This window comes from Mauremys mutica, chromosome 1 (genome assembly GCF_020497125.1).
Source record: "Mauremys mutica isolate MM-2020 ecotype Southern chromosome 1, ASM2049712v1, whole genome shotgun sequence".
Lineage (NCBI taxonomy): Eukaryota > Metazoa > Chordata > Testudines > Geoemydidae > Mauremys > Mauremys mutica.
Genome location: NC_059072.1, coordinates 136469243 through 136494373, shown reverse-complemented (window position 1 = coordinate 136494373; position 25131 = coordinate 136469243). Strand labels below are relative to the sequence as shown.

At 43.8% G+C, this 25131-nt stretch overlaps 1 protein-coding gene across 2 annotated transcripts in view; it reads left to right on the top strand.

Moving 5' to 3' along the window:
* The window catches only part of TSPAN9 (tetraspanin 9), a 289499-nt gene that overhangs the window by 73197 nt on the left and 191171 nt on the right, over positions 1–25131 (top strand). The window contains exon 2 of one of the 2 annotated variants that reach the window (XM_044997250.1): positions 8400–8480. The exons of the other annotated variant lie outside the window; for it this stretch is intronic. The gene's annotated coding sequence lies outside the window, so the exon portion shown is untranslated. The remainder of the gene's footprint in view (positions 1–8399; positions 8481–25131) is intronic. 2 annotated transcript variants of the gene reach the window in all.

The following is a 25131-nucleotide window of genomic DNA, read 5'->3' as shown; positions in this document are numbered from 1 at the left end:
CATCCAACCCTGCTCTTTCCTGACTGCTCCCCGGGACCCTTGCCCCCATTCAATCCCCCTGTTCCCTGCCCTCTGACTGCCCTGACCCCTATCCACCCCCCCACAACCCACCCCCTCCCTGCCCCCTTACCACACTGCCTGGGGACCCGGGTCCACTCTGCCAGGACCACGACCGGCGCCGCGGGGCCCAACTCCCCGAGCCCGGCCGGACCAGAGCAGGCACCGCTCGGCGGCAGCCGCTCGGCCCGACTCCCCGGGCCGGCACCGGGGCCCAGCCGCTCGGCCCGACTCCCCGGGGCCCAGCCGCTCGGCCCGACTCCCCGGGGCCCAGCCGCTCGGCTGGAGGGAGCCGCGATCTGGGACCGGGAGCTGCTGAGCCAGCCGCACCTCCCCTCCCCCTCCGCGCCCCAGCTTACCTGCCTCCATGCTGCTTGTTCAGGCTTCCCGCGAACATCTGATTCGCGGGAAGCAGGGGAGGAGCGGGAAGTGAGTTTGGGCTGGAACTTTTGTTAAATTTAGCAGCCCTTAACAACCGGTTCTAAAATGGCTGCTAAATTTAACAACGGGTTCGTGCGAACCCGTGCAAACCGGCTGCAGCTCACCCCTGACTGTAGCCACTCCCCCATAGCTCTTCATTACCCTTATTAAAAGCTGAGGCAAAGTATTTATTTAGGTGTTGGGCCATGCCTAGATTATCTTTACAAGGATACTGAAGGAGGTCAGGTGCTGTTGGAGACAGCACATTACCAACTTCTCAGACACCTTGCCTAGAAAAGGAAATCTAGAGAGAATGGTAGCTGACAGTGTCACTTACATTGAGCGCTGTTTTCTTGAAGATGAGCTGGGCCTTTAGCAAGTCTCCTTCCATTCTAGGATACTGGGGATTCCCCCATTATAAGACCTGTGTGTGTTTCCCCCTTAATGGTAGTACCTGGGGTGGGTGCCCTCCATTATAGGGCCTTAGGCTGTATCCCCCATTATAAAGCCTGTTGAGCCCCCACATTATAAGGGCCCTAAGTTGACCCTTTTGATTATAATGGCCTGGGGGTCCCCCTATCATAAAACCCTAGGGGGAAGTCCACCCATATAAGGCCCTAGGTGGTCCCTGTCTTATAAGGGCTCTAGATGGTACCCCCCATTATGGAGTCCTAAGCAGTACTTGGGGGAAGAGGGGAGGCTTGCACTAAAACGCCCTATTGACTCTTCCAGTATGAGTGGGAGGCAGCGTTCTGTGTAGGAATGGTGGTTGATCTTTCTCTAACCTAGTTGTTTCTTATTGGCTTTCACTAGACATGAGAGGTAAAGGTCTGATTCAAGAGTGAGTGGCAGGTATTTTTTCAGTGCTGGCCGCATGATTTGTCCGCATTTGGTTAAAGAAGCTGATTTATTTCCCAGCATTGGATTCTGGGGGTCTGAAGCTGTAGTAGGTATGATTGATCTTTCCCACAAAGTAAGCTGAAAACTTCTTGCATCTGGGAAGGCAGTCTTGAAACAAGTGGCACCTAAACTAACTCATCACTGCAATTGACATCTAATTTGGTGCTGTCGAGAGAGGAATAATTACCTGGCTTGCTTTACACATTGGTACTTCTGTTGCTACAGTTCAGTATGACAAATGCCCTTTTTTCACAAGTCTCATTGTTGATTCCTATTGACTGACTGTCAAACCAACAGGAGTACTTGTGGCACCTTAGAGACTAACAAATTTATTTCAGCATAAGCTTTCGTGGGCTACAGCTCACTTCTTCGGATGCATAGAACGGAACACACAGACAAAAGATATTTATACAAACAGAGAACATGAAAAGGTGGAAGTAGCCATACCAACTGTAAGAGTCCAATCAATTGAGATGAGCTGTCATCAGCAGGAGAAAAAAAACCTTTGAAGTGATAATCGAGATGACCCATAGAAGGTGTGAGGAGAACTTAACATGGGGAAATAGATTCAATTAGTGTAATGACCCAACTATTCCCAGTCTCTGTTTAAACTTAAGTTAATTCTATCTAATTTGCATATTAATTTGAGTTCAGCAGTCCCTCACACCTTCTATGGGTCATCTCGATTATCACTTCAAAGGTTTTTTTTTCTCCTGCTGATGATAGCTCATCTCAATTGATTGGCCTCTTACAGTTGGTATGGCTACTTCCACCTTTTCATGTTCTCTGTATGTATAAATATCTTCTTGCTGTATATTCCAGTCTATGCATCCGAAGAAGTGAGCTGCAGCTCACGAAAGCTCATGCTAAAATAAATTTGTTAGTCTTTAAGGTGCCACAAGTACTCCTGTTCTTTTTGCAGCCGTGTTAGTCTGTATCCGCTACTCTGAAACCCGTCAAACCAATATTCTCCAATAACTATTAATCCCAAATCCCACTGTTCAAGTTGTCTTTTTTTTTTTCTTCAATTTCGGCCCATTTTTTTCCAGTTTGTCATAGTTACTTTATATTTAAGCTTTTCTCTGGCTGAACTCTGTGGCAGCTTCTGTGTGGCGTGCTGTGTTTGGCAGCATTGATATTACAGTGGGACATCAGCACTACAGAGTGACATACCTGGTGTACTGGGAAGTAATGGAAGAGCTTTTCTGTGCCTGCATGTAGCTAGTATGCTAAGCAGCAGGGAAAGGGTTAACCGTGTCCTCCCAAAGACTGGCAGTCCCTCCCAACCTTGTATCAACCCCAGATCTTTTTTATATATTCCCCATTCCATTCTCTCAGATGACAATTACATCATTGACTATTCACTGGACTGGAAATGGATCCCCTGTGGTACCTCCTTAGATACTTCCTCTTAGTTGACACTGAACCATTAATAGCTTCTCTGTTTTTTTAATTGTATACCCATTTTATAGTAGTTCTGTTGCATACGCATTTCTCTAGTTACCCCATGAGAACACTCTACAGAACCATATCAAATGCCATACAAATGGTAAACTATACTATGCCATTACTGCATTTGAACCCAGATCTCCAGAAATAGGTCTAGAGAATTCACTCAAAATGTCATTTTAGGCCATTTTTATTTAATTTTTAATCTTAATTGTTCTGTTTAATAGTGTGCATATATTTAAACTTCTGTCCTGTCAACATTTTTTATTGATGAATTGCACACATGAAATGCGGCACCATTCACACAAAAAAAGTAAGGAAACACAGATTTTGTTCATGTCATTTCTTTGTGAATAGGTCCCTGCAGGGTAATAAAAGGATTTAGTATCTCTGGCTTTATTTCAGCTAAATTTTCAGTCCTTCATTGGCTGCAGTCATAGACCTCACATACACAGTATAAGCACTCTCTTGTTTCTAATGCCTGTGGAGGTTGGGTACCTTTAAGGAGGGTTCTATATTATGTTACATGTTTCTAGCTGCTGGTTCAAATTTCTAAAGCAGGATTTTTCTGATTACAGGCTAAAGTTTGGATTTCTACTCCCACCATCCCCCTTCACCAAATCTACTGACTATAATGCACAGGCCGGTATTCTAGTGGATTTGTTAATGGTCCCAGCTACATTCTTTCCATTCTTTTCTCACAGGAAAATATCTGTAAATAACTCTGTCTAAAATTTCTTACTCTGCTAGGTTTTCTGTCACCCTCATGAACATTAGTGCCCCCTTTTATTTTCAGCATTAGAAAACCTCTAAGAATAATCAACCCCTAGAATGTGATGATGGATTCGTCTCATTTGGATCAACAAGAAGAGTGTGTGTTAAATGTGCCTTTCCCTCCCCCCTTTTAAAGCGGTGCCTTGTCACTTGATCACAGTGTGTGTTATAAATTAAAATGGTTTCCCTCACTAATCTTTTATATTAAACTAAGTTTGATCACTGGATCACTAGTTTCTTCTGGCTTTCCTTTCTGTTTAATGTTTGAGTCCTATAATATTTGGTTTTAATGAATTCAAGCACATGTAGTGTTTGAAATCTTAATCCTGACTCTGTTGAAGTCAGTGGTAAAAATCCCATTCACGTCAGTGGAGTCAGCATTTCACCTTTAATTTTTACAGTGCTAAATTTCTCTTCTTGTTTTTTTAAAGAGCTGTCCACTTGAGTCTGAATATGAAATATTTGCAGTGCTAGTAGTAAACATTAAAGCCAGAGGTGTGATCAGAAGCCTGAATTTAACAGTTTTTCCCCCCTCAGTTTTCTGTGATAAAATTAATATTATTCAGTCCTGTTTTTCTCTCATATTCCTAGATTTATTTCACACAGTTTCTTCTTGGTTCAGGTCGCTGGAATGTGGAATTATATCAACTGATCTGCAACTGAAGCCAAAATTTTAGAACATTTGTGCCTAAAGTTTGGCACCTGAATCCATATTTTAGCATCTTTTGGGAGATGATTTCAGTGAGAGTTGTGAATACTATGCATCTTTGGAAATCAAGCTTAAATATGAACTTTTGTGCATAGCTTTAAGCAAACAAGTTAATTTTGGCCTTTAATAACCATAGTTGTGCCAATAACAATTTCTGACCTTTACCGCTCTTTTTATAAGATCTTTTGTTTTTAACACTTTTTTAAGGTGAAATATTGATAATGTCTGCATGTGATTACTAGTTGCACAATTAATATTGTATGTTGTGCTAGCTAGTTTTCTAAAAATATTTTAACTGTGCTTTCATAAATGTGTGAAAAAATTTACAAAGAAATAAATAATCCCGGTGTCTGCTGGAGAGTGAGCCAACTTGTATCCATAATGTCTATTCTTTAAACTGCTTAATAACTTGTAGGACAAAGTTCTCAAAGTACTGAAGGTAATATGCTTCCCACTCAAATCAGAGCTTCTGTGTGTACGTGAAGCAAGTATGAAAAATCGGGAGAGAGGGTTGGGGGGGGGTAATAGGAACCTATATAAGAAAAAGCCCCAAATATCGGGATTGTCCCTATAAAATTGGGACATCTTGTCACCCTAATACGAATCCTGTAGTGAGATAGAACTAGGAGAACTGTAGAACACTTATTGTAAAAGTGGCAGCCATCTGCCACTATCTTCATTAAAATACCTTTGAAGTTTCACTTCTTCCACAAGGCCAACACATGCTAATTTGTGTCAATAAAACTCACATGGTTAAAGCTTGACTCATCAGGAAGTCAGTGGAAGTTTTTCCATTGAAATCAATGGGGCCAGAATTTAGTTCCCAATCTCCTAGCTAGCACCATCCTTTGGGACTCCCAGTGTTGTCTGTTGAGTTAGATGGCAAGTTTGTTGATGCAGAAACTGGCTTGTACAGGGCGCTGTTCCTCCCACCCCAGATCAGTTGGCACCTGTTAGAAAAATATGTGCTGATTGAGTCCCAGTTTGCTTGAGGACCAGAAACTTTTATTTTTAAATTAAAGCTGAGATTGTAATCACATAGGGTATGGCTACACTTACGAGTTGCAGCGCTGGTCATCCAGCTGTGTAGGAACAGCGCTGGTGTATGGCCACACTCACAGCTACCAGCGCTGGTGTGTGGCCGCATTTGCAGCACTGTTGGGAGTGATGCATTATGGGCAGCTATTCCAGCGTTCAAGTGGCAGCAACGTGCTTTTCAAAAGAAGGGTGTGGGGTGGGGTGTAGTGTGACTGGGAGCGTGGGGAGAGAGAGTGAGTGGATTTTTGGAGCCAACACTGTGTGTTAGCTTCCTGCCTTGAAAAAATCAGAAAATGTTTCCAACCCCTTAGTCTTAACTCTTAATTGCAAACAGCCTGCATCTTCTCTGTCAAGCAAACACTCACTCCCTGCCTGCCTCATTCACAGGGGTTATCTCATTTGATTGATCACAGCAAACAGGAGCTGTGTTGGTTTTTTAGATAAGCAGCTCCGGTAGCAACGAGCCGAGCCGGAGCTCCGAGTTCACAACAAAACAAAGAGAGGCTGCATAACAAAACAAAGAGTAATTTAGTTAAAAGCATTCTGGGATATCAGCTACTACCCTGGAGGCCAATAACAGCGCTGGTGTGTGTCCACACTTGATGAGCAGTGCTGGATCACCAGCGCTGCAATGCTTATTCCCCATGCAGACCCAGGTGTACGGCCAGCGCTGCAGCCAGGGAGTTGCAGCGCTGGATGTGCCCTGCAGGTGTGGACACTTACTAATTGCAGCGCTGGAAAGCCTCCACCAGCGCTGCAAGTCTCAAGTGTAGCCATACCCATAGATTCCAGGAGCCGAGGCTTTAAAACAAAGCCAGATATTGAGAGACTCATGGTAAAATTACAAGAGTTGGCATCATTAGTTACCTTTGTGCAGATCCTCATTTTCCGTTTGGTAGCCCGTTTGGGCTAGCTGGATCTTATTTTTGATTGTAATGTTTTGTATTGATTTTATTCACACAATGCCAGCCAACTAGGGTGTTATAAATGGGCTAAATAAATCTCCAACCGTTTAGTCTGCAGTACAAGCTAGGATCAAGAATTGGTAGCTTTCTAAGTCCCATTATCATGCAGAATATCCAGTGCTGTGTGATTTATGCCCAACAAGCTGTAACTTAGAATAAATTGAAGACTTTTATTTTGAACTGCCACATCCCATATATTAAAATGATTATAGGGTGCTGACTAGGCAGCAGAATTTAATAAAATGAATGAGCGAATATTAGTTGGGCCTTTTGTTCAGGGTACTGCTATGTTATTTAAAAAAAAATTGCACAAGAAGATGAGGTGCTGTCAAGTGATGGATCACAACAGAGGATTTGGGAGCAGTTGTCAGTAGCGCTCTCAGCGGTTTCTCCTTCTTCTAATAATGTTTCCCTACGTGATGAAATAACCAAAAGGAAAATCGAGATTGGGTAAAATTCCTGTTGCTGCTGCCTTTTTGTACTTTCCGATCTGAGTCACTGAACACTTATCCAGCCTGAAATGACAGACCACACAATCGACTATTGTTTGTTATGCTTAGTGTTAGTATTTTTTTTGGTGGGGAATAAAACATTTTATTTATAGCATAGTAGCGCCTAAAGTAATCAACAAAGATCATTGGCCCCCAGTACTAGGCACTGTACATGCATCCCTTACGGGTATGTCTTCACTGTAGAATTAACCCAGGGGACTGGCACTTGGGTGTGAGTGGCCACACTGCAGAGCCAGACTCGAATATGTCCACAGAACTGTGTCCCCACTGGTGCACCACTCACCTGTGTTTGTTGCTAGGACCCCTAGGGCACATCCCAGGGTTCTTTGTGGGGCAGTAAGCTGAGCTGTGCTGATTATTTCCCAGTGAATTGTGGGAGAACTTGTCTGCTCTTTTGGGCACATGGGGCGGGGGGGGGAGGGGGCTGTGGGAAGGTACTGGAGGACTGTTGGCCCTTGAGTGGTTTAGTCTGAGTCCTCACTGTAAAATGGGCAGTTATCAGCCCACTTGTAAGCAGCAATCGGACTTTAGCGTATAGACCCAGGATGGGCCAGCTAGCCTGGGTGTAAAGCACCACCAGACTCGGGTGAGAGGCTTTTGTGTGTGCATGAGAGCCAGATGAAGGGCAGTGTACGCAAGTAAGAGCCCGAGTTAACTTTGCAGTGAAGACAAGCCATCCGGGAGAGTCTTTGTCCCAAAGAGCTTCCAGACTAAATAGACAAGGCAGACAAAAGGTGGGGCAAACGAAGTATCATTATCCTGTTTTACTGGTGAGGAAACAAGGCACAGAGGGAGTAAGTGACTTGCATCAGGTCACAGTACACGAGGAGTACACCCTGGATCTCATGAGTTCTAGCCCAGTGCAGCAACCACAAGAACTTTCTCTCAAATCACTCCTGCAGAACAGGAGATTTTTTTTTAATGGAGCTCAGAGGGTGCCCAAATCTTGCTCAGTCAAGATCCACATTGGTGATCAATCAGAAGCCTTGTGTGTGTACATCTTACACATAAGGTGGAGTGAGGTGCAGCTGGGGGAATTGCCCTGGCAACTCCAGTGAAGATCAAACACTACATGTGAGGCCTGTGGGTTCCCTGGGCAGCACCTCCATATTAAGGATCAGGGTAGCCCTGAGTGCAAGTAGTGTGCTAAGCGAAAAGCATGAGAGGAAATTGCCCCCTTCCACACTGTCCCACCCACCTACCAATATGAGCGTTGGTGTGGACTTTCTTTGTACCTTTCCTTTAAAGCATTAAAGAAGGGGAAAAGGCTCTGAGCGCCATTTTTAGTACTTTGTGGTATATTGCAGTGGGCTTACCAGACCTCTAAAAAGGACCTCTAATCCTTTCCAGATTGGCATTACGTTGACCAGAGGAATACCTACTTTCTCAAAAGTTGTAGAAGATAAATGTGGCATTTGATAGGGTTTGGTAGCAAACATTCCAGTTAAAGTTGCAAGCAGTTTATCGTAACCCCTGCCTAACATTCTCTCATACTGATCCCCAGATTTTTTCTCATTTGCTGCATTCAGTAAACTCTGAGCTTTTGTTTAGAAAAAAAATGTTTATCTTTTTCAGTTGTGGGATAAACAGATGTGCTGCTGCCCTGTTAAACCAGCCTTGCAAACTATTTCCAGTCAACAGTAGCTGTGGTGAAAGGTAGGACTCCATCCCTCTCCAACCCCATTCATTTCAGTGAGCTGTGTAAGCTTGAAAGCTTTATTGGAACTGTGTTTTCGAGAAAGAAAACAAAATCGTCTGTGAAGAATTCAACAATCAAGGAATAGAATTTACAAACTCTGTCAATGCTATGTTAAAGGGGACCTGCAAAGGGGAGGAAAATCATGTTTGTGTACATTTTCCTGGTTTATGATGTATAAAGAAGGCTTGAAAGCCTTTAGATTTTTTTTCTCCCTGATTTTTTACATTAGAAATTCAGTTCTTTTCTACCTTGCAAGAATCTTTTGATCAGTAGAGAACGGGTAGTGTACCAAAGAAGTTGAAATTTAGTTAAATTAGAGGGTTTTTAAATTCAGGATGTTTAAAAAGCTGTACACTCTGTTTTTAACACCTACTTATTGCAAATGCTTTAAAACATTGGGAGAAAATAAATTTTTGTTAAATTAAATGGAGTCATCCGAGAGAGGCTTCCAGCAAAACAGGGAATATCAGACTTTACCTTCCTGCTATTTCTAAAGTATTAAGAAAGGAAAACATTTAAAAATCAAAACCCAAAAGACCAAGCTTGTCTTATTTACATCATAAAGCAGCAAAATCAGGCATACCACACTTTAAAAAAAAATGCAGATAACCTGTAAGGTTGTGTACTTTAACTTGCACAATTCCTGATTAATATTGTTTTGCTCTAGAACCTTAACTTCTCTACTTTCTATTTTTAAAACAAAAGAAAAACAAAAAAAAACCCTGGTTCAATCTTACTGCTGCATTGATGTCGGGTGTTTTTTGCATTTAATAGATTAACAGGAACTGGCTGTAGTGTCTGAAGTAGCAGAAAGAATTAATTTCTGCAACCCCAAATATGAAGATGCTAAAACGTACTCCTTAGCTGTTATTTTAGATCTACCTACCATTAGGGTGACCAGACAGCAAATGTGAAAAATCGGGACGGGGTGGGGGTAATAGGAGCCTATTTAAGAAAAAGACCCAAAAATCCTGACTCTCTCTATAAAATCAGGACATCTGGTCACCCTACCTATCATTTTCCCACCAGGGGCTTCAAATTAGAATGATAAGGACACATGTGGCAGCAGCCTCTGCATTCCTGTGTTCCAACAGAATCCCATAAAGTGAGGTATCCATCTGTAATTCAAAACGTTAAGAGGGATCCAGCTGAAGCAGTGGAAGGTCCCACTTCTGGCATTTGTGCAGCAGCTGCCTGGGCATTGTGCCATACATCAGAGGCATTTTACAGTCCCTCTCTGTCCAGCCCAAAGCCTTGATTCCCTTCCCCCTTTGCTATATCAGATGCTACAATAGAACGACCAAGCTGAGCTGTGTGAACTTTCCAGAGTGGGAATAGTGGTGTCGTTTTGGAAACATCCCAGCTTTATTTTTCTGAGTTCAGGGCCCCCAGGATGCAAGTGACCCTTTTTCTTCTCTGTCAGTCAAAAACCCTTGGTCACTGACTAGATATTATACTTAAATGTTAATTAAAAAAAACTTTTCTAGCTCAGCTTACTCAACCGCCTTTTACTTGGAGCTATATTATCAGTAATCAGATTATATTCAGTCCCCTTCCAAATGAAAACCATAAAAAGATTGGTAGTCCTGATCTGTCTACATCCGGAGTCGGCAACCTTTCAGAAGTGGTGTGCCGAGTCTTCATTTATTCACTCTAATTTAAGGTTCCATGTGCCGGTAATACATTTAAACATTTTTAGAAGGTCTCTTTCTATAAGTCTATAATATATAACTAAACTATTGTTGTATGTAAAATAAATAAGGCTTTTAAAATGTTTAAGAAGCTTCATTTAAAATTAAATTAAAATGCAGAGCCCCCCGGACCGGTGGCCAGGATCCAGGCAGTGTGAGTGCCACTGAAAAATCAGCTTGCGTGCCCCCTTCGGCACCCGTGCCATAGGTTGCCTACCCCTGGTCTACATTATCAATTCCTCCTCAAAGTAGTGGTGAGATCCAGTCCTTGGAGTCAGTGCCTCCTTATCAAAGCTTTTTTCCACCAACAGATATCTTCTCTGAACTTGGACTTAATTAACTTTTCGCTTGGAGACGTTTTAAATGGTGGTTGGGAAGGTTTTATTAGCTGATCCCTTCATTTTCTGAGAAGTTATAACCAGAAGCTTATATGCCATCTGTCTGTCTTTTTTCAGAACAATTTAAAGAAAAATAAGAATCTTGTTAGCAGAACCCTTAAGAACTTCTGCACCAGAGAGCAGCTGTTAGTGAGCATATCTGATGAGGGTCTTGCCATCAGGGAAAGATTGTCTCTTATTTTCTAATAAAATCCTCATATGGCCTTGCTTGCAAGAATATTGTAAGGAAGACAAGGAGTATTTAGAATTTGATGTATGGTGCTACTTTTTGTATTAACGCACATTGATATGAGGCCACTGCTGAGCTATTTTTGTTGTTGTTGTTTAAAGTGTACTTCAGATATCTCCCCTATTTATCTGAGTTCCTATACACTGACGTGAGAAACTACTGTGGTAAAATGGACATGACAGTAATGGTGTTCAAGAATATCATAAATCTAAAGGCTGGAAGAAACTTTCCAGGTCACCTAGTCCAGACCCCTGCATGAAATGAGATTTCATTAACAAAAGCTGTCCAACAGCCTCGGAAACCTCTCAGTGGTAGAGCATCATGAATGATTCTAATGCCGAAACTCCCAGTAGTGATACTGCCTTAGATCTATCCCCAGGTGGATCATTTTTCTGTCTCAGCTTTGAGGGGGGGAATCTAAGAGGGCTAGATAGTTCATGTGGTCAATAAGAGTTCCCGTATCTAAGTCACTTGTTTGCATCCAGCCCTGGCTGGTAGCGTCTGAAAGATAGGGCCCTCTGATGGGATTTTGGTGGTCTGTGAGAAATGGGTTTCAGTCCAGACCTTAGTGGATGGGGGCTGCAATTCAAAAAACACTCACTTGCTGCTTTTATACCCTTATTGGCGGTTTCAGCAGAGATGGCCCGAGTGGGCTGTGGAGACTGAGCTCTCTCTGTCTAATGTTCCCTCTAATTTGTTTCCTCTGTGCACAGTAAATGACTGCCATGGCTCCAGGTTAAAATCTAAGGGCTGGTCTGCACACAGTTTTTGTATCACTGTAACTATGTTGGTTTCCTCCTGTTAGTTAGTGATACAACCCCTAGTGTGGATGCCGTTATAGTGGTATTATGGGAAGAAGCTATACCACTCTGTTACACCAAAAAACGATGTGAAAATAACATTCTGAAGGTTGCCAAGGCAAGCACTCAAAAGTTAGGAAATGCCAGAATTAAGGCTGCCTGTGCAACCTTTATTCAGCCTCCTTGTACAGATGCAGTAAGATACATTCTTTAATTAAGTGACCACATACTGTTGTTTCCACAGGACCTCCTCATTCAGTGCACAGGATGGACCATGCTCACTTAATGTACAGCTAACTAGTAATTTGTTTTTGCCTCCCTGCTCAATGGATGGCCACATGCCTTATTTACTGCACACTATGCAACCCCTGTTCTAAATACAGTATTCATTTCCTCACTGGCTTTTCTGTGGGGCTGATTATTAGTAGTACCAGAGTGCTTCATAAATATTAAAGAATTTATTTTGACAGCACCCCGGGAAGATGAGTATGTATTGTCTCCATTTTAGAGATGGGGAGCTAAGGCACAGGAAAATTAAGGACAAAAGGCTCACCAAGCTGTGAAATTGACAAGGCTGCCCAGCTCCCAGGAGGGAGCAGGTGGGGGGAGGCACTCAGCTGGGAGCGGGGTCTGAAGCCGCGCCTGCTTCTAACCCCGGCTCACAGCTGGGAGTGAGGTTTGAAGTCACCTGGGCTTTGGCTCCCAGCTGGGAGTGGGGCAAAGCCCCCCAGGCTTCTCACTCCGGCTCCAGCTGCCCAGATCTCCAGGGGTACGCAGCTGGGTTTTAGACAGCCAATGTAAGGAACACAGCATCTACACAGACACTGCATCACCCTAACTCCACCGACATAACTCCACCTTCACGAGAGGCATAAGACTTATGTCGTCGGTGTAGTAGGGCACTTACATCGGTCGGAGGAGGGCTGTAGTGTAGACACTCACATAATTAGATTGACATAAGCTGCCTTATGTCGACCTAACTGTTTAGTGTAGACCAGCCCTTAGTTGTCATGCCCCTCTGTGAGGTAGGTAAGTGCTGTTACCACAGTTTTACAGATGGAGAAACTAATGCATTGCAAATGAGGTCAACATTTTCAAATTTGGCTGTACTCCATAAAGATAATTAAAAACAAGCTAGGGAGTGCCTCAGTGAAACACCTACCAACAGAAACCTTAAAAGGAGGGAGTTCTCCAGTGAAGGGTTTCTCCTTACTACCCAGGTATTGCATTAACCACTGATGTACTCCGCTCCCCGCAAAATAAATCTCCTGCATCTCTTCTATGTAAAAAACCAACATGTTACACACATTCCCATTATAAAACAAAACAGCACTTGGCCTCCACTCCTGCTGCAGCAAGAGGATGGGATTTGCCCAAAGATTTTTTTGCCCTGTATGCTCCTTCATCCTCTTTAAATATAAAATGCCTCAGTAAAGTCTTAGGTTTATCTTGTTAACTTGCCCCCAAACTCTCTGTCTGGTCCTGTACATAGTAGTGTGATCCAGGGCATTGAAAAGCCAGTTGCATTTGGGGTAACACAAGAATTGTTTCATAGGCCTGCTTGGCTCAGAGCTCCAACTACCCAAAAACACTGTGGAAAGTACAGATACAGGAATCTGCAGCCCTAAAATGCAGCCACTTCTGGGATGGCATTCATTTCACAAAGACATGCTGTCGTTTTAATTAATATTGATGTTGCACTAACCAACTGACAGTTTCCTGGGATTTCCTTATTAAGGATGGTACTAGGATTGCTTTTCTACAGCAAACACCTCTCCAGTTTCCTCTGCTGGCTTCTTGTGAACATTTGGCTGAATGTTATCTCTGTCTGCTGGCTGAAAAGTAATTTTTTAGTTTTTATTTTTTAAAATCTAGGTGTTCTTTCACCAGGCCCTTTATCATTTCGAGGTGATCACCCAAATCAACACTAATGTTCCATTCTGCTCTTTACCTTCTTCCCAGACACTGTGCTATAGCTATTGTGTACTTTTGCCGGAATAATTTCTTGATCCCTCCTCTTATTCAACAGTTGCCTTGATTTTCTTCCTAAATGCATTGAACAAACCTATAATTGTGACATTTTGCCTAATTCTGTGTACTTCTGTGTTCTGCTGTTGTTCACCTAGACCCATTGACCAGTGCTTATGCTGTAAAGAACATATGTCTGCAGAAAGACAAAAATACCAATGTAAATCGCACACTAAGGGACCTGAGATTAGCATGCCACAGGCCTCTAACTCTTGAACTATAGAGGAACTCTTTCTGTCAGCAATAATAACAGATCCCTATCCCCTCTGTAGGTTCAGGCAGTAATGGAACAATGTTGTTCTCTCATATACATATAAATGCGGAGACCCAACAGAACAACATTGGGGGGGAGGAATAGCTCAGTGGTTTGAGCATTGGCCTGCTAAACCCAGGGTTGTGAGTTCAATCCTTGAGGAGGCCACTTAGGGATTTGGGGCAAAAATTGGTCCTGCTAGTGAAGGCAGGGGGCTGGACTTGATGACCTTTCAAGGTCCCTTCCAGTTCTAGGAGATTGGTATATCTCCAATTATTACCTATTATCTAACATGTAATGGTAGAGGATTTAGAATTTAGGTTGCAATTTAACCTGGATTTCCCTGTCTTGTCTGTGATTTGAATCTAATTTAACAGTACATCAATTTAGTATTTCATGGGGGTTTTTTGTAGTAAAATTTGGGGGCAGATTTTCAAAAGGACCCATCTCCTATTTAGTCTTTTAAATGAAATGGCCAGATATTCAAAAGCTCTTAGCACCTAGAAACTTCTTTTGAGAGCATGGAGTCATTTGAGCTCAGGGGAGATGAGTTCTGATGATTGCATTTAGGTGCCTAAAGGGAACAGTTGGGTACTGAGCTCTTTTGAAAATCTGACCCTTTAAGGCAGACCCTTCTCAAATGCAGATTGGGTGTCTCTGCTATGGCTTTTCTGATCCTTCTCCATAATGTGAATGGTTCTTTGACTATTTATATATGCCGAGCCTTTCTGTCTAAGGCTACAAACCATTTTCCAGCCTCCCTTATAAAACTGCAGTGTCTGTCTGACATCTCCTTTTTTCTTTTAGACCTAAGTGCTCTCCTGTTCTCACTCTGGTTTCCCTTTGGTATCTTAGGATGGAGTGTCCTGTGCTCTCTCATATGCTTGAGCTTAAGCTTTCTATTTGAGCCAAATTCCCTGTCATGTGATAGTTGCATTCTGCATTCTGACATTGGTGACAGATGCTTTCTACATAACCCACACCCTTCAGAGTCTAAAGCAGGCCTGCACAACATATGGCCCACGGGCCGCATGCAGTCCGCGTGGGCTCACTGTGCGGCCCGCGGGGGAGGTGAGTAGGCAAGCGGCGGGTGAGGGAGGGGGACTGAGGAGGCAAGCGGGGGGTGGGGGGCTGAGGAGATGAGCTACGAGTCGGTGGCTGACCTGTTCTACTGATTTGGTCTGGCTCCCATCCCCTCTCCAAGGGTTGCAGCTGTCTGGAGGTGCTGCCTCCCACGCCTTCCTCGTTCACACCTCATTCATTCAACAGGGCAATTGATTACAAAGTGGGGGGAAGATCTTATTCTACCTCTAGCAAAAAGACATTTTTCTTTTACCTTAATTATACTACCTTAGGGGCCCGCTATAACATGCTACCAAGGTTCAATACCGCTGTTTTGGCGGGGCGGCACTAGGGAAGGAGGGTTTGTTTCCGCCGGGTGGGCGGCACTTGGGGGGGGGGTGTTTCAGGGGGGCTAGGCGGCGCTGGGGGAGTTGTTTTCGCAGGGTGGGCAGTGCTGGGGGGGTTGTTTTGGGGGGGGCGCTAGGCGGCGCTGGGGGGGGTGTACCGGCGGCGCTGGGGGGGGAGGGGGTTTCAGCGGGGCCGGGATGGTTTCGGCCCTCGGCTGTTTTCTTTGGAGTAATATGGCCCTCGCCACTTTACGAGTTGTGTAGGCCTGGTCTAAAGCCTCCAGTAAAACACAGTCTCACTTGCCATAGATGAAGTAGCGGAAAGATCATCAAATGTTGGAAGCTCTGGAGATTGACTAGGGAGATGGTAAGAGTTTCCTAGGTTCTTGGAAGATAGAGGATCTGTTGGTTGTGAAATGTAACTGCAACAAGTTCTTGGTTTTTAGTTAAGCTAAAAGAGAAGGGTTTTTTTTTGGTTGTTGTTGGTACAATGGAGAAGGGGGCGGGGAGAAATACAGAGGCCTTGCAATGAGACATAAAAATTAGAATTGATACATGCATGTCCATCTCTTCTTAGTTCTCTTTTGTGACCTTGCTAGGAAATAATATAATATGTGCTTCTTTAGGCATAACCGGAATTTCTGATATTCACTCAGCGTTAGTGAGGATTCCCTTAGCTATTCTTTTCCCTCTTTTCCCTCTTCTTCTTGCATCCGAAGAAGTGGGTATTCACCCACGAAAGCTCATGCTGCAAAACGTCTGTTAGTCTATAAGGTGCCACAGGATTCTTTGCTGCTTCTACAGAACCAGACTAACACGGCTACCCCTCTGATACTCTTTTCCCTCCATACTTGCCTCTCAGGAATACAAGGACATATTCTTTAGAATTGCAAAGCAACACAATTAGAGTTTTGCTCAAAACTAATATTGTGTGTGTGTGTGTCTGTCTGTCTTCAGTAGTTGATCATTAGACTTTTTCCAGAAAAAAATAATTTTTGGATTTTTACACACTAATTTACAATTATTTTGAGTCCCAGAATCCTAGAAGACATGGACCTGTTAGGAAAGATGGTCCTATGCTAAGGCACTGGACTGGGACCTAAGAGAGATGGATTCATTTCCTGCCTCTGCCACAGGCAAGTCACTGCATCTCTCTGGGCATCAGTTTCCCATCTCTAAAATGGAGATAATACTTTTCTTCTCCTGGCCTTTGTCTATCTTGTCTAGTTAGACTGTAAACTAAACACAGGGAAACATTTCTTAGTGTGCATATATAGACAGGAAGCAAGGTCTGGTTGTGTCCGGTTTGGGTTGGGTGTTAGCCTGGGACTCAAAAGACCTGGGTTCAGCTTCCTGCTCCACCATAGAGTTCCTGTGTGACCTTTATCTATGCCTGAAATTTGTTGTGGGTTAAATGGAGTTGCTTTACATTAAAGGGCCTTGCGTTCATGTTTTTCTTGTTATGGATCGTTTGGCATTTTAACACGTTATTAAACCCGTTTTGGAAGTGGGTTCAGAGAGATGAGATGAATTTACTTGCAGCATATTAGTAGCTGTGGATGCAGCCCCATCCTGAAACAACTGTTGCACATCTGCCAAGCCCTTGCACCAGTATCCCACACTGCTTTGTCAGCTACCTGGGTCATTCTGGGTGTTCTGTACTGTCCCAGGGTCATCCTGATTGGATGTCACCTCCCTATGTAAATGCTGGCATGCCGTCATGTGCTGTCGTTTGCAACTCTGGTTTGTGGGAAGTTCATAAACCTGTGTGATATTACTGATCAGCCATGCCTTGTACTTCAACATGGTTTCATGCTGAGGTTCCTGACTTCCTTGCTCTGTGGAGAGAGGAGAGTGTACAGGCCCGTCTGAATTCTTATCACTGCAGTGCACAAACATACAAGCAGCTATTTGAACAAATGAATGAGAGAAGTACAACCAGGACCCAAACCAGTGCCGGACGAAGGGAAAGGAGATCCAGCTGGGTTGCAAAAGAGTGAAGGACAATAATAGGACCTCTTGGAGAGCTCGCAAGGTTTGCAACTACTGTGAAGCTCTCGACCATGTATTTTGGAGAGATCCTGCCACAGAACCATTATATTTTGTGGATTCCACCAACTAAACCCCCAGGATGCAAACCAGGAGAAGATTGATTCCAAAATCCAGGATCTTGTTGACCTGGTGAACCAAAAGGCAAACACAGTCCTGGGGCCCCATGAATCACAGATGGAGGAACCACGTGAATCACGCTGGAGGCCCAAACAGTGGAGGGGGCCACTTCTGATAAGTACTGTGCGATATAATACAGCTGTTTGGGGGGATTAAAACAACTTTTTTTTCTGTCAGGGGGCTACTATGTTGGTCTCTCCGCCACCTGGGCTTTTATCCTCTCCCACTTTGCTCAAATGGCAGCCACTCCAGAGAGTGTACAAACTCTCCATCCCTTCCCCCTCCTCTAAATATGCGTAAACACAATCACCACTTAAGTTTTCTGTGTTGTCCCCCAACCCTCCTACCCTGGTGTTTGTTGTTCTCTCTCCCGCCTGGTCATCTCCTCTATTGATTTCCTGTCACCCCAGCCAGGGTGGTGGTACTGGGTCGAATAACAAGAATATGGTTTGAAGGAAAGGCACTTGTATTGTAGTGGCAGTTACAGACAAGAAAAGGCACTGGAAGTCATGTTATGCAAACTTAAAAATATATATATTTTCAGGCCCTTTAAGGAATTCAGCCATCCTTGGGTTTCTGCAAAACTCTTATCTATTTTGCAGTGTGCTGTAAGCTGATCTGCAGGTGTTAAAAAAGAGAATTTAGGGCAAAGGTAGTGCTCTAATGTGCCATGGAGATTGCACGGCCCATATAGCTTGTGGTCCCCTTCCATTGCTCCACCAGCTCTGAGGACACCATCTTGGCAAACATATTTTCCTGGTTTGCCCATTGACTTTTTGAACAGAATCCTTCTCTGTCTTGTAGGGAGAGGGCAGAGGGTAATGTTCAACAAAGTAAGGACAACTTATGAAAGTGCACATGGAATTACTAGCCTCAGTCTGCTGGCCACCTCACCCGCCTATTCCCAATCCCCAGGTCAGTTTGCAGAGGTACATGCAGTTGTTAGCCTGTCTCTGCTGCAGCCTTTACATAGTCCCTGCCACCCCAACACCCACAGCCTACTTGGCATTTATAACTCCCTTCCCCAACTTGCCACAACAACCACCAGGGGTCAGCCCCCTCCCACTGCAGTCCCAGGGGTCCTACAAAAACAGGGAAGATTGTGGAAATGTCTTACCGTTGCCAAGCTTACCGAAGACAGAGAAGAGCCTCTGGGAATGGAATTCCAAAATTGTGGTAAAAGCAACATTTTCTCTCAGTTGGCAAGGACACTACAATTTGGACAACAATTCATTGTCCTTTTTCTCTCTTCATAGCAGCTGATGCCTTGTGGTGACCAAGGATAAGCAGTACTAGTGTTGAGTGAATATCAGTTCAGTCAATGGTAGGAGGAAAAGGAGCTCAAGCAATGACACGTTCAAAGAACTCTTGTTCACATCCCAAGAGATGTATGAAAAGATGGATGAATGGAGGGAAGGGTTCCTGAAGCATGGCAAAGAGAGAGATCAGGACAGGGAAAGTGGTAGGTCTTCATAGATGCAGCTTCTGGAGATGATGGAAAGGTAAACAACTCTCCTGGAGAAGATGGTGACTCTGGTCAGGGACTGTGCCAAGCCTATGAATCTGTGGCAGATACAGTGTGTTCCAGAGCAAGGAGGTAACATTGCCCAGAAACAGGGCCTTTTCTAGGCATTCTATGCTACAGAACAAAAAATTGTGGATAATGAGTGATCCCCCTTAGCTCCCTCACCCACATGGGCAATGCCCTTCTATCAACACTCCATGCCCCAAGATGCAGAGAACATTTCTGAGCTCCCTACATACAGTAATTTGTGATTTTGAAAGCACAAACTTTTCTGCACAGTTCACTTTTTTATGTTTTAATTAGCTTTACTTCGCACATTGTTATGCATATACAATGGTTTTTACTGTTCCCCATGTTTAAATTGCTGCATTCACTGTTATTTATTAAAAATTAATTGAAAATAGCTTTGCATTCATAGTTCTGAATCTTTAACAATTAATTAAAATGCCTTTGCTGTCATAAAACCCACACATGCACTAAAATATAATCCTCACATACACTGTACTAAAATCTCCACGTGAAGCATGATAAAAGCTTTGCAGCATTGCAGTCCTGAATAAAATCTTATGCAGAAGTCTATATGTCACAAGTAGCCCTTCTCCTGAGAGAATGAGCACAATGCATCCCTGACTCTGTATCCATGAGTAGTTGTAGCATTACAGAGAGCCCACTCTCTAGCTTTTCAAAGTGTTCAGCAAGTCTGCCCGCCTCCTCCTCTGATCCATCCACAAGGCTCTCCCCCCTGCTCTCACAAAGGTTGTGCAAAACACAGCAAGCAACTAACATAAGAGTCAGGTATTTCTCATTATCTTCCAGCCTCAGCATCAGGCTCCTCCATCCTCCTTTCATTATTTCATATTATTTTCTTTTCATTCTTTCCACTGTCATTCTGCAGAATATTCGGTCAGGGTATAGCCAAACGGTATTCGGTCAGGGTATAGCCAAACGGGTCCTTTCCCCATCCCAGTGTCCAGTAAAAAGCTTCATAGCAGAGGATAAAGCTGGGTCTCCCAGAATGACTGGAGGAATGGCAACTCCATCAATATACATAGAGAACATGGGAGCAAATGTTTAATTCCTCAGTGCAGAAAACAGTCCAGTTTCTAAAGAACACGGTGTAGTAGACATTTCCAGACAACTTCACATGAATGTTGCTGAATCTTCCATGGCAATGGACCAGGCCTCGCGGAATCATGGAGAAATACCTTTTTCTGATGATGAAGTCTGAGGCTTTGGGCCAGGGATAGAGAATAGGCATGTGGGTCCCATCAATGGCCACAATACAATTTGGTAATCCCAATCATGCAAATCCATCAGTAACCTCCTATGCATTGCCGAACCCTGCTGATTAATCTACCAACACCACATGGATTGGCTACTGACCAGTAGCAGCTGGGAGTGGCAAGCTTCTGGATAGCGACAGATATGTTGTTCTTCGTGCTTCAGGGTGCTCTCAAGTTGGCGTTCTGTTGCTGCAGCTGTACGGTGAGTTCTGCACAGATTCCTAGGAAAGCAGCTATTGACATACTGAAATTCTGCTCCCTGTGCCGGTCATCCCAGGTCTGCAGCTCTATCCTGTTCCACCAGTCAGTGCTAGTTGGCTAAGCCCTGAAATGGCACTCCATCTATTGAAGCTACTCCAGGAGAAGATACAGCAGAAGTGTTGATTTCAGCCTCCTCCAGCTCTTGTTCCCTTATTACGCAGGTTCTGAAGTTACTGCATTGGATTTAGATCTGCTTGGAGTAACCTGTTTATATTCACCTCCGTAAGAGTCGCAGCACTCACAGGCATTTCCTCCATGCTGCCCGAGAGTGCTTTGAAAATGGCTGTCTCGCAAAAGCCATATAGATGATGGGGTGAAACGAGGAATCATGGGCATTATGTAGTTTGACCTAATGCTCCATAATTCCATTGCCGTCCAATAGGTATTCAACACTGTGAAAAATCCCAGAATGCATTTGGCACAGTGTGGAGCTATACACCATGGGACATCTGGCCAGTATTCTTAGTGCTTATTTCAGGATGTCACTGAGGCCTCAAAGATATGAGGAGACAATAGCATAATTGCGGAATAACAAAGCAGTGTGAAGACACTGCTCATGCAACAGCTGTGGGTCACTTAATGGGGATACACAAAACTTGCAAATAGTTTCAATGCAGACATGCATTTTTAGATGCTTTGTCCCTCAGCTTCTGTTCTATAAAATAGAGATAATAGCACTTATCTACCTCACAAGGGAGTATTGAGGAGAAATACATTTAAGATTGTGAAGCGATCAGATACTATAATAGTGGGGGCCAGATAGGTACCTAAAGTATGTTGATATGCTCAGAATCTAGCACAATGAGGCACTGGTCTCAGGTGCGATCCTATGTGTTCCTGTAATACAAATAATAATAACCCCTAATCCTTTCCCCTCCCTTTCACCCATGGGCTACTGCAGAATTACTTGTTAATGTACATTTTAGAGTTTTATCCATTGTAGCTTTAAATGTCTCCAGGAATGCAGATATCATCCATTCCTATTTCACCATCTACTAGATCTCACTATTTCTGGGTATTGAGTTTACTTTTCCCTCATGAGTTTCCTCCCATTTCTTAGCTGTATTACCCCCTAGCCAGTTGGCTCTACACATTTATATTGTACCCATCACCATGGTTTCTAAACACCTACAACCCCCCAGAACAGCTTTTCCTCGTCTGGGTTTACTTTCTTCTTACAAAACCCCCACAATCTTTGTGGTGTAAGTGTACTTACTTTGCAAGAATCTATCATGTTTTCTCCCCGTCTTTTTAAAATAATTGAAAATCAAACCAGCATTTTTGAAGGCTGAAAATGGCGTATTTGGTTTGACTTGGTCTCCAAGACATGAGGCAAGTTTTTTTAATACGAAACTCCACATTTTGATAACTCTGAGGAGGATGAGTAATCAACAAATGTGAGACTTAACTGAAGAATAAATATTGCTGCAGGACATCTCATGAGAAACAAATCACTGGGAAAAATATCTCTGGGGCTTTTAATTTCTTTATGCCTAGTGTTCCTGCTGGCAGCAGGCAGTAAAATACTGTAAATCCATCATTGCATATACACTTATACTATAACCTGAATGTGGTGAGAATGCACAAGTGTGTGGGGACACATTCTAAATTTTAAAGTAATCCACAGCAAATAGCACTGGACCAGGGTTATTTTCTTTAACCTCTGAAATGTTCATGGCAGACTTTGCTGACTCATGGGTTGAATTTTTTTCTCCCCTCCTAGAATAAATTGTGTAGGGAGAATACCTGCTTATATTTTCTTGGCTGCAGTTTAAGGGGAAAAGATTCTGGGCTCTGAATGGGATGTATAAGGTCAAAATCCCCACCCCGTTCCTTACACAGCACGCACAAAGGATATTGTGCAAATCCTTTTCTTGGGGCTTTCCTTGATTATAAATTTAAAATAAAACCCTAAGGCAGAATTCTAGTTGCAAATATGAGCCTTAGTCCCTAAACCACCTCCTGTGCAGGCTGATTAGGGTTTCCTCAGCAGAGTCTCCTGTCCCTCCCTCCAGCTCCTTTTTGCCTTAGAAGCCTTGCTGTTGATAACATTGATTCATCCCCACCTGTGTTAGCAATGGACGGGGGGGGGGGGGCAGTACTGCTATAGGTGGACCTTCTGTAAACAGGGTTGGAAGCTGATGGCACTTAAAACACCTGCAGCCCTTTCTACATTAGGGCTCCCGATGTCGCTAGCAGCAGTGTTATCAGCAATGGGATTTTTTGCAAACTTTCTCTAGCATAGCAAAGACTAGAGAGGTTCTTGGATGTTATTCCTGAGTGGATCTAATGAGACTCCCCTAATCATGCTGCTGTCACAGTGAGCTGGCAGAATAGCTCTGCATCTCTATAAAGGGTGCTGTAGCCTGACATCCAGTCAGACAGCTACTGAACACTTACAAGCATTAAAACATATTTTAAAAAATCAAAATCACCGTTAACCAATTTTGTGCTGCCCATATACACTTTGCACTCCACCGCTGTGAAATGTTTGGTCAATGGAACGAATCAACAGGTTTTTTTTTTTTTTTTAATTCTAACACATTAAACATGGTGCTGTTATGTCTGGGTTTCCAACAGTGAGGGCTGTAAACAAGTAGCTTCCTCCTGGTCACTCCCTTAGGGCAGCCTGACAAGTGGCCCCTTACTTTAGTTTCTCTCTTGCGTCCCCAGGAACTCCATATGAGTTTATCTTCTAGTCCAGTGTTTCTCAGCCTTTTTGATACCAGGGGCTGGCTTGCTGCCTTCCTAAACTGTGTCAGGGAGATCTCAGGGACCAGCAAGGAGGCTGCCATGGACTGGCGCTGGTCCACGGACTGGTCATTGAGAAACACTGCTCTAGTCCATTAACATAATTTATCAAACATAGTGCAAATAATCCATAACCAAACATCCCAAAATATAGTCCATATCATCCCCAGTGCACGTGTCTTTAAAACCTGGCTTCGTTCTCACCATACTCATGTCTTCTGCCACACCTTCATCTGTCTGCCAGGACAGCCGCCCCAGCCGTTCTGTCTGGGGTGCAATCCCGCTCTTCCCAGCGGGAACTCCCAACACCTCTGCTGGAAGCATCCTTGCCAGGAAGCCTCACTCTCTCCCCCAGAGTTCCTTGGGGTCCAGCTATGCAGCAAGGAGACATCAGTGGTTAAGCCTTTCTGTGGCTCCCTCTTCCTTCAGCCCCTTCGGGTCCTTGGCTCCGGCTCTCTGGTGTAGGGCCAGCAGGCATCTCCCGCTGCTGCTCCCCCTGCCTTCAGGCCTCTCCCAGGATTCACCTTCTGGATCTGGTAGCTCTCCTCTCGTGCCCTTCTCCTGACTGACCTTTTATAGCCCCCTAGGATCTGCCCTCCCCTGCTCTCTTAAATGGCCCAACTGGGAGCCCTTGGACTGGAACAGGAGTGCCGAGCCCAGTTTCATTTAATGGGGAAGCTACCCTGTTACATTCATTGGGGGCTTTCACGCCTTTTCAAACAAAGCCAAAGCATTGGGCCTTCATTGTCCCTTTTCAGAAATACAAAGCATGGAAAACAACGGGTACAGAAGCATGTGAAATCGGGCGTAGAAACGCGCTCCGATCTTGTATGCATAAAAGCTATCCATTGTATACCCAAATGAACATAGGTCCATTTCCAGTATTTTATATTCTAACTAGGAGAGAGTTATGTAATGTTTGCTGATAGCTGCTGTAACCAGTCCTTTAGCCCTTTTCATCTTCAAAGCAAATGAGAAATATTTATTAAGGATGGGGAAACCAAGACACCACTAGATTATGCCTTTTGCTGTTCTTACAGGGCTAGCTGTTACCTGTGTTCCCTTCTTGATCTCTCTGAGTACATCTCCTCAGGTGCCAGGCCTCATGCCTTTACCTGGCCAGCAGTGGAAATTCACAGTTATCCCACTCTGAGTCTGGGACCTGGGCTGCAGTACTCTATGTATTAACTGTCCTTGCCTAGCAGGTTGTCACACATGGTCCCTTTGGGAGTCTGTGACCAGTGATGGAGAGAGCAACCAGGCAGACTTCTTAAACCAAACTCTGGTTTATTTACCACAAAGCATAAGAGAAGATGGATTTTAAAACAACACTTCACACAGCTCTATATTACCTGAAGGCTTATCATCCCCTGATGGTAACCTAGGCAGTCTTAATTTCTTCAGACACCCCTGCAGGGTGCTGTGTTTCAGGGTGGTTCCCCCTGAACAAATCTTCCCTCTCTCTTGAGAGAGTCCACATTTAAACTATTGTATTCCCTTTGATCTCTGTGTGTGCAGGTCTTCTCCTGTCCTTGCATTGTTTCTTAACAGCACTCAAGTGTTCACAGAGAAGTGGCTTATCTTGAGCCATTTTGTTTCTTTCCTGCTTGTTTTTACTTATTAAACTAAACCAATGTTCATCCAGCAAACATTCCAATAATCAGGTCAACATACAGTATTCATAAATTATTACAGAGCAGCTCCAATTCCGTCACAACATTCTGTTAGATTGCTGTTAATAGAGCATTTAAGTTGGGGCCTAAAGAACACACAGGGAAATTCAATAACAATGAATTGTCCATTGTACAGTT